Source organism: Stegodyphus dumicola, chromosome 2, assembly GCF_044657685.1.
Source record: "Stegodyphus dumicola isolate Sdum_Otavi_A_Nest chromosome 2, ASM4465768v1".
Classification (NCBI taxonomy): Eukaryota; Metazoa; Arthropoda; class Arachnida; order Araneae; family Eresidae; genus Stegodyphus; species Stegodyphus dumicola.
The window spans coordinates 225,246,587-225,259,365 of NC_140769.1; the positions used below are offsets into that span (position 1 = coordinate 225,246,587).

The window sequence follows — 12,779 nt, forward strand, 5'->3', positions numbered from 1 at the left end:
GTCTCTGTGTGGCCACATTCCTGAACGTTTATTTATCTATTCATTCTTTTTCAGTCCATTAATGTAAACAATTTCACCTGAGGTCGAGCACATTCTACTATTGTGACAATTTCTGCTGAGCACAGTCATGGAGTACATTAAATGAGTAGGGAGTTGTCAATGCAAGCGAGGGAAAACCCTGTAGTTAGAAATCATTGTGTTAACAACTCCCCCCCTGCAGCCTTCAACGCGAGAAAATGAAAGCAACCAACCCCGGAATATGAACTCAGCACCACAATACTCCTTAGTAGAGAAACTTGACCTTAAAAGAAACCAAATTTCACCCTCCTACGTCTCACCTTCGACCAAGGAAGAACAATCAATCTTTCAAAGCTGAAGAAGACTTTATCTGTCAATTTTTTTCCTTACGATAGATAAGCCACTGAATGTGTTCGGATACTCACACCCGAAGAAAGAAATAATCTAATCCAATTGTTCACACCAAAAAAAAAAAAAAAAAAATGAAATAAATAAAAATAAGATAATTAACGCGCCGCAGATACATAAAATACATTCCTGAGAATAGAACACACTAATAATTCAAACAATTCCAAATAAAATATGTCACATGAACGTATTCAAACAAAGAGTAAAGACCCCCTTAAGTACTACGAAATTGAATAACTTCCAGGAATGAATCCCAAACAATCACGTCTAAGAACAGAAGCGGCCTGATCAGGGCCAAGCATTAGAAAAGAAAAGAACGTTACAACACAAGGAACCTCGGAACCAGCCGAAAATACCCCATACAAAAATCAGAAAGAAGGAAAACGTGATTGTCTAAAAATTCAATTCAACCAAAATCAATTCCGAAAATAGCATAACGAATACGCTGTGCAAATACCAATTAGAATTTTATCCAAAACACACAAAAATAATAGTAATAATACAACCTAATGTATATACAAAATAACGTTTGGCCAAAAATTTACAAATACTACCAAGATACACATATACACATAAAATGAAAATACACTTAAACTGTAAAAATTTCGCACATAATTCCAATGAGCAATGAGATCAGTGATACTTAAACAAACAAAAATTTTAAACTGCTATACCTCAACAAATACACGAATAGTCAATATGTTAAACCATATCAAGTCAAAAATACTTCACTGTAATTCAAATCAAGCCAAAAAAATCAACCAGCAAGAGTGAAGTGCCGCTAAAAAATTTTTCAAACCTCAAAGTAAACACTAGTGAGTAACAACACCAGACTTAAGTCCCCTTAGTAAGACAACAAAAATTTCAGTAATTCTAAAAATCCCTTAAGTCCACAAAAAAATTTCAACTAGTCAAAGAAATCAATCAAAGCTGGACTGAAGCACGTTACTAGAACACTAAATAAAATATCACAAATCAAAACAAGTGTTCAAAACAAACCCCCCAATTTTAGGCAAAAACTGAGATCTATTCTGCATCAGACTCTTCCAAAACGTTGTATCGTAACCTAAGTAGCAGCCATCAGCAACACCTCCAACCAAACAAAAGAAACAAAGTAACTCTTTACCGCGTCCATGTAAGCTGAGAAAAGCGCTGTATTATAAATGACAGACTCAAACTTTACGTATCAAGCAAACCCCTAGACACGTTGAAAGAGAACATAAGATCTCTAATCTCGGAAAGAAAAGTGCGCTGACTGAAACGTTACAATCCTGAACCAACACAATGAAAAAGATACAACAATAGTTTTCTCAGATAACAAGTTCCTGTTTCTCCCGGTGTAAGAGGTCAAGTGCCACCATGAAGTGCAAGTATTTACAAGAAAACGAGCTTTCAGGACATTACAACTTCACGCAAGACCTAACTGCAAGCAACAAATGCAAAGTTCTCAAAAGTGCTAAACTAAAAAAAAAAAAAAATACCCATAACTCGTAACTCAAAATCCCTAAAAATCACACAATTGAAATCCAAAACTCAAATTCTCACTATTTTCCTATGACCAGAGAAATCTCAATTCTTCCACCGAAACTAAACATCAGAGAACTTACATTTTACGGACCTTGGCAGAAACCACCAAACAAAACAAAAACTTGATACAACTATCTTGATACTACCAATTCAAATACAAAACTTAAGCCAAAACAAGAATTAACCCCAAATTCAGCAACAAGTCCAACCAAGAAAGAAAATTCAATAACTCAAATCAAATCTATTACGATTCACTAGCGAATTCAAGACAAACTACTTGTAATCAACAGAAAATTCCCACACATGAGTACAGAGCATAAGTAACTAATCTTCTCAAACTTATTTCAAAATTTTCACAAAAGAAATTCCCGTTGTCACAAAATTCTCATTAAACTTCACTTTCTACAATTCACAAGACTAAATTTCCACTGTTTAAACAATTCTCACATGACAACTCTTCACAAACTTAAAACTCAGAAGATAACTAATCTCAATTACTCTGACTCATTAAACTAATTAGAACTTTCCTCAAGCTGAAGAATTCAATCCAAAAAAAAAATTAAATATTCAAACATCACTATTGCTGATCTCAGGCAAACATTCAAATCTAACCCATGTTCACTTAAAACAGAATTTTGCAATTGAAAAATAACCTTCAATTTTTTTTAACTCATTCATTTGTATCATTATGCCTTAAGAACTTATAAAATTCATTGCTCAATACTAAATTAAATTTTCTAACACATTACACAATATACTGGAATCATATCAAATGTAATCAAAAAAATAATAAGATACTTGGTAAACTAGATAAACATGAAAACATTACATACATTTCACAAAATATTATTCAATCAATTCAAAATAATCAAAATTTCTCTAACGTAACCCCTCACGATTACACATTTCACAAGATTCTGGGTTAAATAATTTGCAAAAACACACAAAAAAAATTTCTAGCTACGCATAGCTATGGCTTGTCTCATTCAGTAAAATAATTAGAGTCTTTAATCTCTTTCTCTTAGAAGTGCTCAAAAAATGAGTCCAGTTTTTAAAGACAAGCACTCGAAACTTTATACAAGGATACACAAATAGCATAGGATTATCGGGAAATAATTCATTTTCCATCTTGTATCAGAAATCAGAAATCAAAAATACACATCCAGAAAACACTCAAGGATTTTCAACAGTAAAAATATACAGTATCAATTCTCCTACATTAAAAATATATATTTTTCCTAACTTTAAAGTTCAATTCTGTTTGCCTAACGTTAAAGTCCAAAATTCCTGAAATTCACACACATTTTCGAACGTTATCACTCTCGTATTAACAAATAAGCAAACACAAATCAAAAACTCTAATTAATCCTAGCACATTAAATTTAACTCCTTCCTTAAAAAGTAAATTACTCAAAATAGGTAAATTCAAAATCCTAATTCAATTCTCGATCCGATCCCCCACTAAGCAGAGGTCACGGCACCAGTGTTAAATTGAGAGGTCACGCGAGAGGATCGAATAAACACACAAAAAAAAAATAACTTATCTGTAGTGGACCTCTTGATGTGTACAACTTGTATCTTATCAAGCGTTGATGTCGGCCGGGCTCATCTTGACACTGGTTCTAAAAATGTCGCGCCAATTCCCACTGGAGAACAGAAACAGGAGCACTGCTGCCCAGGACGGCTATCCGCTTGGTCCTGAAAGTCCTATGTCAACACGCAGGTAACTCGTTCAAATTTCGCCTCTTTACCAGCACGCCGCACGGAAGAGTGTTTTCAGATTCAGGCCAGAAACGTTTTTTTTCTAGGAAATTACAGCTCGCCTGTTCTTACTCGTCCCAAGAGCAAGCTTCACGAGTAACGACCCAAGTAAGTTCCACCCGCCAGTCAGTAAGAGAGAGTCCTACTCAAATTTCCTTCAAGCCAGTTTTCAAGAGCAACGTCCACAAGTCCAGCAAGCCCGAAAGTCAGCGAGTCCAAGCCGTGAGAGAGTCTCGCCTCTTAACCAAAACGCGGCCGGGGAGCATGTGCGCGAGTCCAAGCGTCAGTGCCTAAGAGAGTCAATCCAACTCGAATTTCCTTCGTCTCCTTCACAAAACGGGCTCCCACTATGGCTTCACTTATCGCCCCCTTAATTATGGAAAAATCTTCGTTTTCAACTCCAGAATGCGGAAATAAGGGTGATCGCGCATGCGCGCCTTTCTTCACTTAGCCAACAACCGGACCCTCAATCGCCAAAAACCTGAATGACTTACACTGAAAGACAAGTAGCAACCTTTGACCTTTCTGTCACGTACTTTCCTCTCTTAAGGTCAACTAACAATGAAAATTCTTTCTCGAACATTCTAAAGGACAAAGCGCGCGAAATCATGACTTGGCAAAAAATTGCCTCCCTTTCCCTGCTTCTTTCACAATGAATAAAAGTTTGTACAAGATTTGCAAATAGAGGAAAATAAATAATATTCTTTTAAACTAAATAATATTCCCAGAAGCATCTGTTTTTCCCCAAAATTAAAGCCTTAAAATAAATAATTCAGAATCAAAATAAAATTTAAATTTCCATAAATCAGAAAATCATTCACCTAGTTTTTATAACGCTATCAGATAATTTCTCTACATAACACTTGTATTAGAACATTAACAGAATTTTAGGGGGAAAAAAAGTGATAGCTGATACGACATGTATCAGAACGAATGTATTAAATTCATTCAAATTTCTCTTTGACAGTTTTAATTTTAAATCTGGCATGTTTAGCAACTTCATGATTTTATTTTTAATCACATATGACAATGACAGAAAATATTGAGATAGCTACTTTTTTTCTTTTACTTTTTAGTGCATTTAACTGTAATTTTGCAACATAAAACATTATTAGCATGTGCCACCCTCTTAAAGCTATAAATTCTATTCATCAGACTATTTTTGCCAGAGAGGAAATCACATCATTGTCTTTCTCAAAATGCAAAATGTTCTTCTACAAAACCAAAGTGAATCTATAAATTCTTACCTGTTCTTACCGAAATGATTTCTGCTCTCCTGAAATTCTGTTAGAATAAAAATCGTAACGTTATAATATAACGAATGTCGAATATAATTCTAGTTAACCTAAACTCCAAGTATCCGAAACTTTAGTTACTCGAATTTTTAGCTATTCTTCCTTGATCAAATAAAATTAAGACTCTTTTTAACTTGCTTTTATTTAATCGTTGATTTAAATAATTGAAAAAGATAATGCAGCCTTGCATTTTTTAAGAACCTCTTAAAGCACTTTTTTTTCATTACAATTACTAATTTATTATTTTATTTATTATCTATAGTATGTTATTTTAAAATAGGAACTTCACGTACCGATTCTTCTCTCATTTACGATCGTAATAGTATGTACCGTAATCGTCGCAGACGATTAGGAGTTGGTTTCGTTTATTTGACTATAGCAAAACACGCTAGGACTATCTAAGAGAAAGGATGCCTTCGTAAAGCACTTTCTAAGGGAAACTGGCTTTCGTATCGACGTTGCACATGGGGAAAACCGCGAAAACCCTCATGCAGCTAGTCCGTTCGCCTGGAATAGAAACCAGGTCGCACTATCAGTGTTCGATGACTTTTACTGCTCAGTCCTTGGTGCACTAGGGATTAGTAAATTAGAGGGCTCGATAATCCTTTACAGCAGCAGTTAGCATGATTACGAGGCGAGGCAAACGAAGAAGAGGAAAGCAGTTTCTTTGAAGCACTTCTTTGAAGTAACAGACTGTAACTGCAGATATAAATATATATTTTTATATATTTTTAACTTTATTGTTTCGAGCGAATACAGTAGTTAAATTTAATTTGATATAAAAAGGTTAATCAATATGTTTTATGAAGTAAAAAATTTATTTTAGTATAAGAGAAATAAAAAGCAAGATTTTGTGTTTAGCTTTTGACATTTGCAAATAAAAGATTAATTTTATTTAACTGAAATGGAAACTGAATGAATATTTAAGCAAACAAATTGGCCGATTAAAAGTGAGTTTTGTATTTTTAATAAATTTAATTATTTAAATTTAAAAAAAAATATTTAATTTTAAACTGTTCAAATAAAAAATATGATAGCCCCCACCCCCAAAAAAATCTTCACCAGCATTACACTAAACGTAAATTTGCCTCACAGAGAAAAAGATAATTCAACTATCCAGGTTTATCAAATCCCCGTATAGGATGTTAGCCCAGTTAGCAACTACAGTTTAATTACCGCCCTCCACGATAGCAAATCTCACCAAAAACAAATTAACTATACCATATTTTGCTACAGAAAAATAATGCAATCTATTTCTTTGCCATTCATTCCCTGTTCGGCCCACCAGCGGCCGAGCGGCTGAACACTGGTAGTTCGGTCCGAGGTTCGAATCCCGCGAACGGGCTGGCTGCATGGGTGTTTTCGTGGTTTTCCCCATGTGTAACGTGTATACGAGCCAGTTTCCCTTAGAAAGTCCTCCACGAAGGCATCCCTCCTCTTAGGCAGATAGCCCTAGTGTGCTTTGCCATAATTAAATACACCACACCACACCATTCCCTGTTCAAGGAAACTCATTTCAGAATAATATAATGAAAAAACGATGGAAAAATTTACCTTACAAACCACTCTCTCACTCAGTGACAGTAATCAGATTCTCTAGTAAATATTACTCCTTAATGTCATTTATAACGTAGTTTCTTCGTTTATAATATTTATTCATGTTATTCACTTATTCTGCAGATGACACTACTTGAAAATATAGGTAAATTGTTAAAAGTAGTTTCCTGTTAATTATAATATGAGTTACGTTTCTTCCTTCCATTTTTTAAACTGCCCTCAGATTTACCGCGATCTTGAATTAACCGTGGATGGCTTCGTGGCCTTTTCCGGTATCACCCGGTTAATTGGAATCAACAGTCCACCATGTGCGTTTTGTAAACTGACAATAGTCAGAGCCATCTGTAGGTTCGATCTATGAGCTGAAATGCCACCAAATTCGGTAGGGGGTTAACGACACTATGGGAAAAAAAAAGGTTCCGTGAAAAAAATATTAGTTCCGAAAGTCGCTGATTAGCGGTAGTGTGGGCTGTTGTAATCTACGTGACTGCAAATAAATAAAAAAGAAGAAATTTCAGCGAAACAGCGCTTTAAGGCTGCAAATGAACTGCTTCAAAAGGTTGCAGAGATGGCATTTCAATGGACCATAGTAAGAACTTACACTGATAGATCTCTTACATTGTGTCAGGCCCCCTATTGTGTCAATTCAATAGACAATAAATAACCAATGCGTAAAGCATTCCAATAGTAGGTAAGCAAAATAGCCCTTACCTGAATCATCGAGTTCTTGATTCAGGTATATCCAAAAAAATATACACAGGTTCAGCTTTTTAAAAACTTTAATCTGTACACAAGTTATAAAAGAGAAGTGATTAGAAGAGATCAAAAACTACGCATCCCTAAGGCATCCAGAAACAAACTAAACTAAATCGGTATGAGCGCGCATAGGCGGAAGTATCACGTATCCCAACATACTCAAGCTTTTCTCAAGCTTCCCTTCCATCTCAAGCTCTTGTCGACTTCCCTTCTCTCCAGGGTCCAAAATTCCAAGTGTATCAAGTCGCCATAAGTCTGAAATTTTTGCATCGTTTATATGTAGCGACATAACGCTATTCGTGCTATCTGAAGTTTCGATCGTATCAGTCTTACCCATTAGTTTCCATCCAAGCTGCGTTTCCATTCAAGACTAGACAGTTTTATGTTTTCGGTATACAGTTTACCTGCGAAATCAGCCCCTACGAGTCCATGAATCTCGTCAGGAGAGAATTGGTACAACAGATCTACTTTATCATTCAAATCAGACAGGAAAATTTTATATTTCTTAATTTCAATCATAAATTTACCACGCGGTATTTTTGGGACTTCGGAACAAATTTTTTCTTGCTTTAACACCTCGAAATTACATCGATAATTATCCGAAAAGTCTTTAAGGCGAATAAAATATCACTTATGTTTTTCCGTAATTTCTATACCGCTGAACAAACTATGTGTTAAAATTCCTTCACCAATACATTCATATCCCATTTCCATTATTGCAAAATTTGACAAGTAAGATTTACTGTTTGAGTCAATTAGCACCCTTATGTATTTCGTTTTGTTCTTATTCCTAAGATGAACAATAAGTGTTTGCAAGAGAACTTTACGAGTAGCTGTTTTGTTAGATAGAGCGGAGTCCTTACTTTTGATTTGTTTCTCCTCAACCTGTAGCGATCGGTTCGAATTTTCGGGATTACATTTTTTAGTACACATCAATTTAAAATGACCCTTACCACAAATCTCACACGGTGGTACTTTCATTTTACGAAATCGAGAAATATGCTTTCATACTGCTAAACATCTGAAACATGCGCCCCTTTTTAACAACATTTGCTGTTTCTCTTCATAAGGCAAATTATCAGCATACCTACACTGGCTACTCCTATGTTCTTTGTTACAAAATACACAAGTTTCCTTTTTAATATCCGAAGAGTTACATAACTCTGCAGTTGACGGAGTAAATCTCGGCGTGCTGACGCGGGTGAAATAATTTTGCCTTCGATTTCGGTTTCACGGTTAAATCCGGTCCTTGCTAAACGCACTTTGTCTTCGCTTTCAATCTAGTGACATAAAATTTCATCAGGTTATCTAACTTATCAACAGTTTCTTCTTCAGATGTTAGGGAATGCAAATTTCATGCATGCATGGAATTCAAATTTCTTTCCCAAACTCTCAATATGTCGACAGGCAAACAAGATTCAATCAATGGATACAATATTGAAGAATAATTTGCGCTGGAAACACCTAACATATTTAAAGAAACTTAAATAAGTTTTAATCTTATCGTAAAGTTTAAAAATAGGCATTTTAGGGCCTTTACCGACTGCGTTATTCATCATCAATGAAAGAACTTCTAATATACACTTCGATTAAAAAATTGTCAATTCGGCCAAATCTCGCCTTTAAACATTGTATTACGTTTTCATAACTATCAGCTGTGGCCGGAAATGATTCAACAAGTTCTCGTGCTCTTGGACCCTTTAATGTAGCTTGTAATAAATACTGATATTTACCCTCCTTCGCGATTTCATGATCATTGAGTATCTTCTCAAATTGTGCCCAAAATGACAACCATTCTTTGATATCACCGTCGAACAACTTAAATTCTATTTTAGGAAGCTTAAACTTCCGTTTCCATGAATCATTAACTATTTGAGAATTAGACAGATTTGTATCAATAACAATAGAGTTTTGGTTTGACAAGTGAATCCGTTTTTTTGCTCTAAATATCAAGAACAGAATTCTTTCGCGATATTCTTCTGCAGTTTGAATCTCTTTATCGAATTCTTCTGGTTTCAAAGTACTTTCCATTTCGGAATCGGCTATCTTAACTTATCGTTCAACAGTTCTAAGTCTTCTTCTAACAAATTTATATCAACAGAAGACTTATCTAGTTCAAATTCTATTTTCTTTCTCTTTTTCTTTAGTAATGTCTTCTACTGACATGCTTACTGAATCAATCATATAACATATAAAATCTTAAGGAATTCAATAAGTGCCTTTCAAATTCAAAATACATAAATTCATTAATATCAATCTTCGATTAATCTCGGCACGGGATGCCAAATTAATATTGCGTCAATTCAATAGACAATATTAACAAATGCGTAAAGCATTCCAACAGTAGGTAAGCAAAATAGAACTTACCTGAATCTTCATTCAGGTATACCTGGTAAGCAAAATAGCACTTACCGGGTTCTTCTTTCAGGTATATCTAAAAAATACGCACAGGTTCAGCTTTTTAAAAACTTTAACTTTATGCAAATTTTCAGCTGTCTAGAATAAACAGAGCCACATTTTCCCCTATCGACGACTTTCGGAACTAAATTTTCCACTTCCCCCATGTTGTCATCCGCCTCCCTACCGAATTTGGTGGCAATTGAGCTGCAGATGGCTTTAAATAATCAGTTTGGGGGGAAAAAACGAAAAGAAAGATAGAAAAGGAGGGGTGAAGAAAAATAATTAAATAAAAAATCTGAAAATTTTCAGATGTTATATTACACCCAAACGGGCGTCCGCCCCCATTTACAGACAGATACATCTTTCGAGAGCATTTGGACTAGCGACGCTTACGGCTGAAAACTATTTAAAAACATCATACCTTTAGAATTTCCGACAGACAGTCTCGCGCGCTGAAGATAAAATTTTTTTGTTCCCTACACTAGCGTTTCTCAAACTGTAAGGCGCGAAAAACACTTTATTGAAATTTTGTTTAACAATGACAAAGAAACATTCTAAGGACTAATGGCTAACATGAGCTTGTTTTAAGGCGTACGACTTTTCCATGTTAGAGATGGCCACTCTGAGTTTATTTTCTACTTGAAGTGTATTTAAAGTGCAGAAAATCCAATTTCACAAAGATAAAACGTTGGAAAGGGCAAGAGAATTCTAAGGGCTTTGGCTTTTATAACGGAGTAGTCATTCGGAAGTTCAGTCCAGAAGTTTGTTAAAGATTTGTTAACAAAGTTTGACTTTTGCAAGAAACTTGTTGAAACACCCATCAGTTGTTCTTGTAGTGATAGTCCGACAGGTCTATTCTCAAATGGAATTAAAATCCAGCTCCAGTCTGACAACTTGATACCATTTTTCGCAAAGAACTATCGTTTGAAATTGTCACTCAAGTTTTCTAAATGGGTTCCCTCGGTTTTTAATATCTCAGCTTTGTGATTATCTTCCAATAAATCTTTCACAAAATCGCACAAAGTAGGAAATATTTCAAAACTGTTTTCTTTGAATTTGTTATGCCATAACTGCATCTTCTTACAAAAAGAGTCAATTTTTTGACTCAAATCAAATATATTTACGTCTTTTCCTTGCAGCTGAAGATTGAAAATATTAAGCTTTTCAAAAATATCTACTAAATAAGAAAGCTTCAATAAAAATAATCTGTCGTAGAATACTGTTGACTCCTCGCTCAGAAATATTGCTATTTTCCTTTTTAGTTCAAAGACACGCTGAACCACCTCACCGCGTGACAACCATCTGGATGAGAAATAAAATAACAAAGATTGATGCTCAGCTCCCATATCTTCACACAGAACAGAGAATATCCTTGATTTTAGTGGCCTGGATTTTTATGATGTTAACTACTTCAATACTACTGTCAAAACAATGTTTAGTCCAGGACTTAAGAGATTTTGATGCTAACGCTTCTCGATGTGTCATGCAGTGCGTCCAGATAATTTCTGAACATTCCTTTTTTAGTAGCGCTTATAAACTTTGTATTTACCAGACATGGCTTGAGCTCAATCTGTGCAAATCCCAACACAATTTTCCATTGCAAATTCGTTTTAGTAATTTTGTAACCTTGGACAATTCGGTGGCAGTAGTAATAAATCTTCATGTATTTTAGAACCTTGACAGAATCCAATATAGCAAATCAAATCGGAATCATTACCGGAGTCAGTTGCTTCGTCAAGTTGTATAGCAAACAATTTTCCACTAAGTTCAGATTCAAGTTGCTGCTAAATATCAACTGATATATTGTTAATTCATCGACAGATTGTATTATTTGACAGAGGAATATTGTTAATTTGTGAAGCAAAATTTTCACCGAACATTGTTTATACAATGTTTTTGCACGCGGGTAAAATGAGTTGCTCTGCAATAGTGAGGGTTTTTTGCAGTTAGCTACTTTGTAAGCCACTTCGTATGATGCCAAGAGAGCCTCCTCATTTACTTTATGGAAGTTTGACTTCCCCCACCCCCTTTTTTTTAAGAATCTCAGTTTTCCCTTAAAAAAAACCCACACGCTGCACAGAGAACATGGATGCAGCGTTTTTAAATGCCTCTTCAATTTATTTGGTTTCACACTATCTCCAGCCAATACTTTTAAGTAGATAACGCACTGAAGTTTTTTTTTCCATCTACTTCAAGGTTAGTAAAGCCGAAATCGAGAAACGATTGGTCATATTTTCTTGTTTTAGATTTTGGACGATCTCCACTTGAACTTGTCGATGTACATGCCACGTCGTCATCAAGTTTTCGCTTTAAAATTTTTTCCATACTATATCTACTTATGATTCACAATAATGCTGCTTAGTGTTAGAAAACCTGATCTGAGGAATATCTTACTCTTTAATATACCAAATCTGCAACTTTTCCGGTACTTGAAATAAAGCCAGAAGGCACATGACGTATAAAATTCCGGACGTGGGAAAATCTCTGATTCGTGTATGCGCTTCCCTATTTTATAGTCGCGTTGCTTCAATTCAGACAATTCGAGAATGGTCAGGAAGCTTGGATACGTGACGCGAACTTTCCGACAGCATCTAGACTAGACTGACTATCCGGCGTTTTAGACTAGACAATGTTGCCTAGTGTTATTTGAATTCTTAGGTCTACGAATTAGGTGCGCAAAAAGTTTCGAATTAAAACAGGGGGGGCGAAAAACAAAAGTTTGAGAACGTCTGCCCTACACTGTTGGTACTGCTCTCTTTAAAAAATTCCTTAAATTTTTACAAATTATGAAGTACACAATAAAACAAATTCGAAATTCGTGTTTCCAGGCGCTCATATTCGGGTGGAGGGATACGTTATTTAAAACTTAATGTCTGTATGTACGGTTGTTTTTTCACAATACGAGAAAAATACTACACGTTCGTGCAGATTCTTTATTTAATGTCTTTAAATCTAATACACGGCGATATTTGGTGGCATTAATTTGAACAGTGATTCAGATTTTTATAGTTAACCAACTTTTATAGTAATTCAACGCAAAATCCCGTTCTGAGACTT

At 35.1% G+C, this 12,779-nt stretch overlaps 1 long non-coding RNA gene across 1 annotated transcript in view; it reads left to right on the forward strand.

Annotated features, from left to right (window-relative positions):
• Window positions 1-12,779, forward strand: part of LOC118191408 (uncharacterized) — a 74,711-nt gene that overhangs the window by 58,737 nt on the left and 3,195 nt on the right. The window lies entirely within an intron of this gene.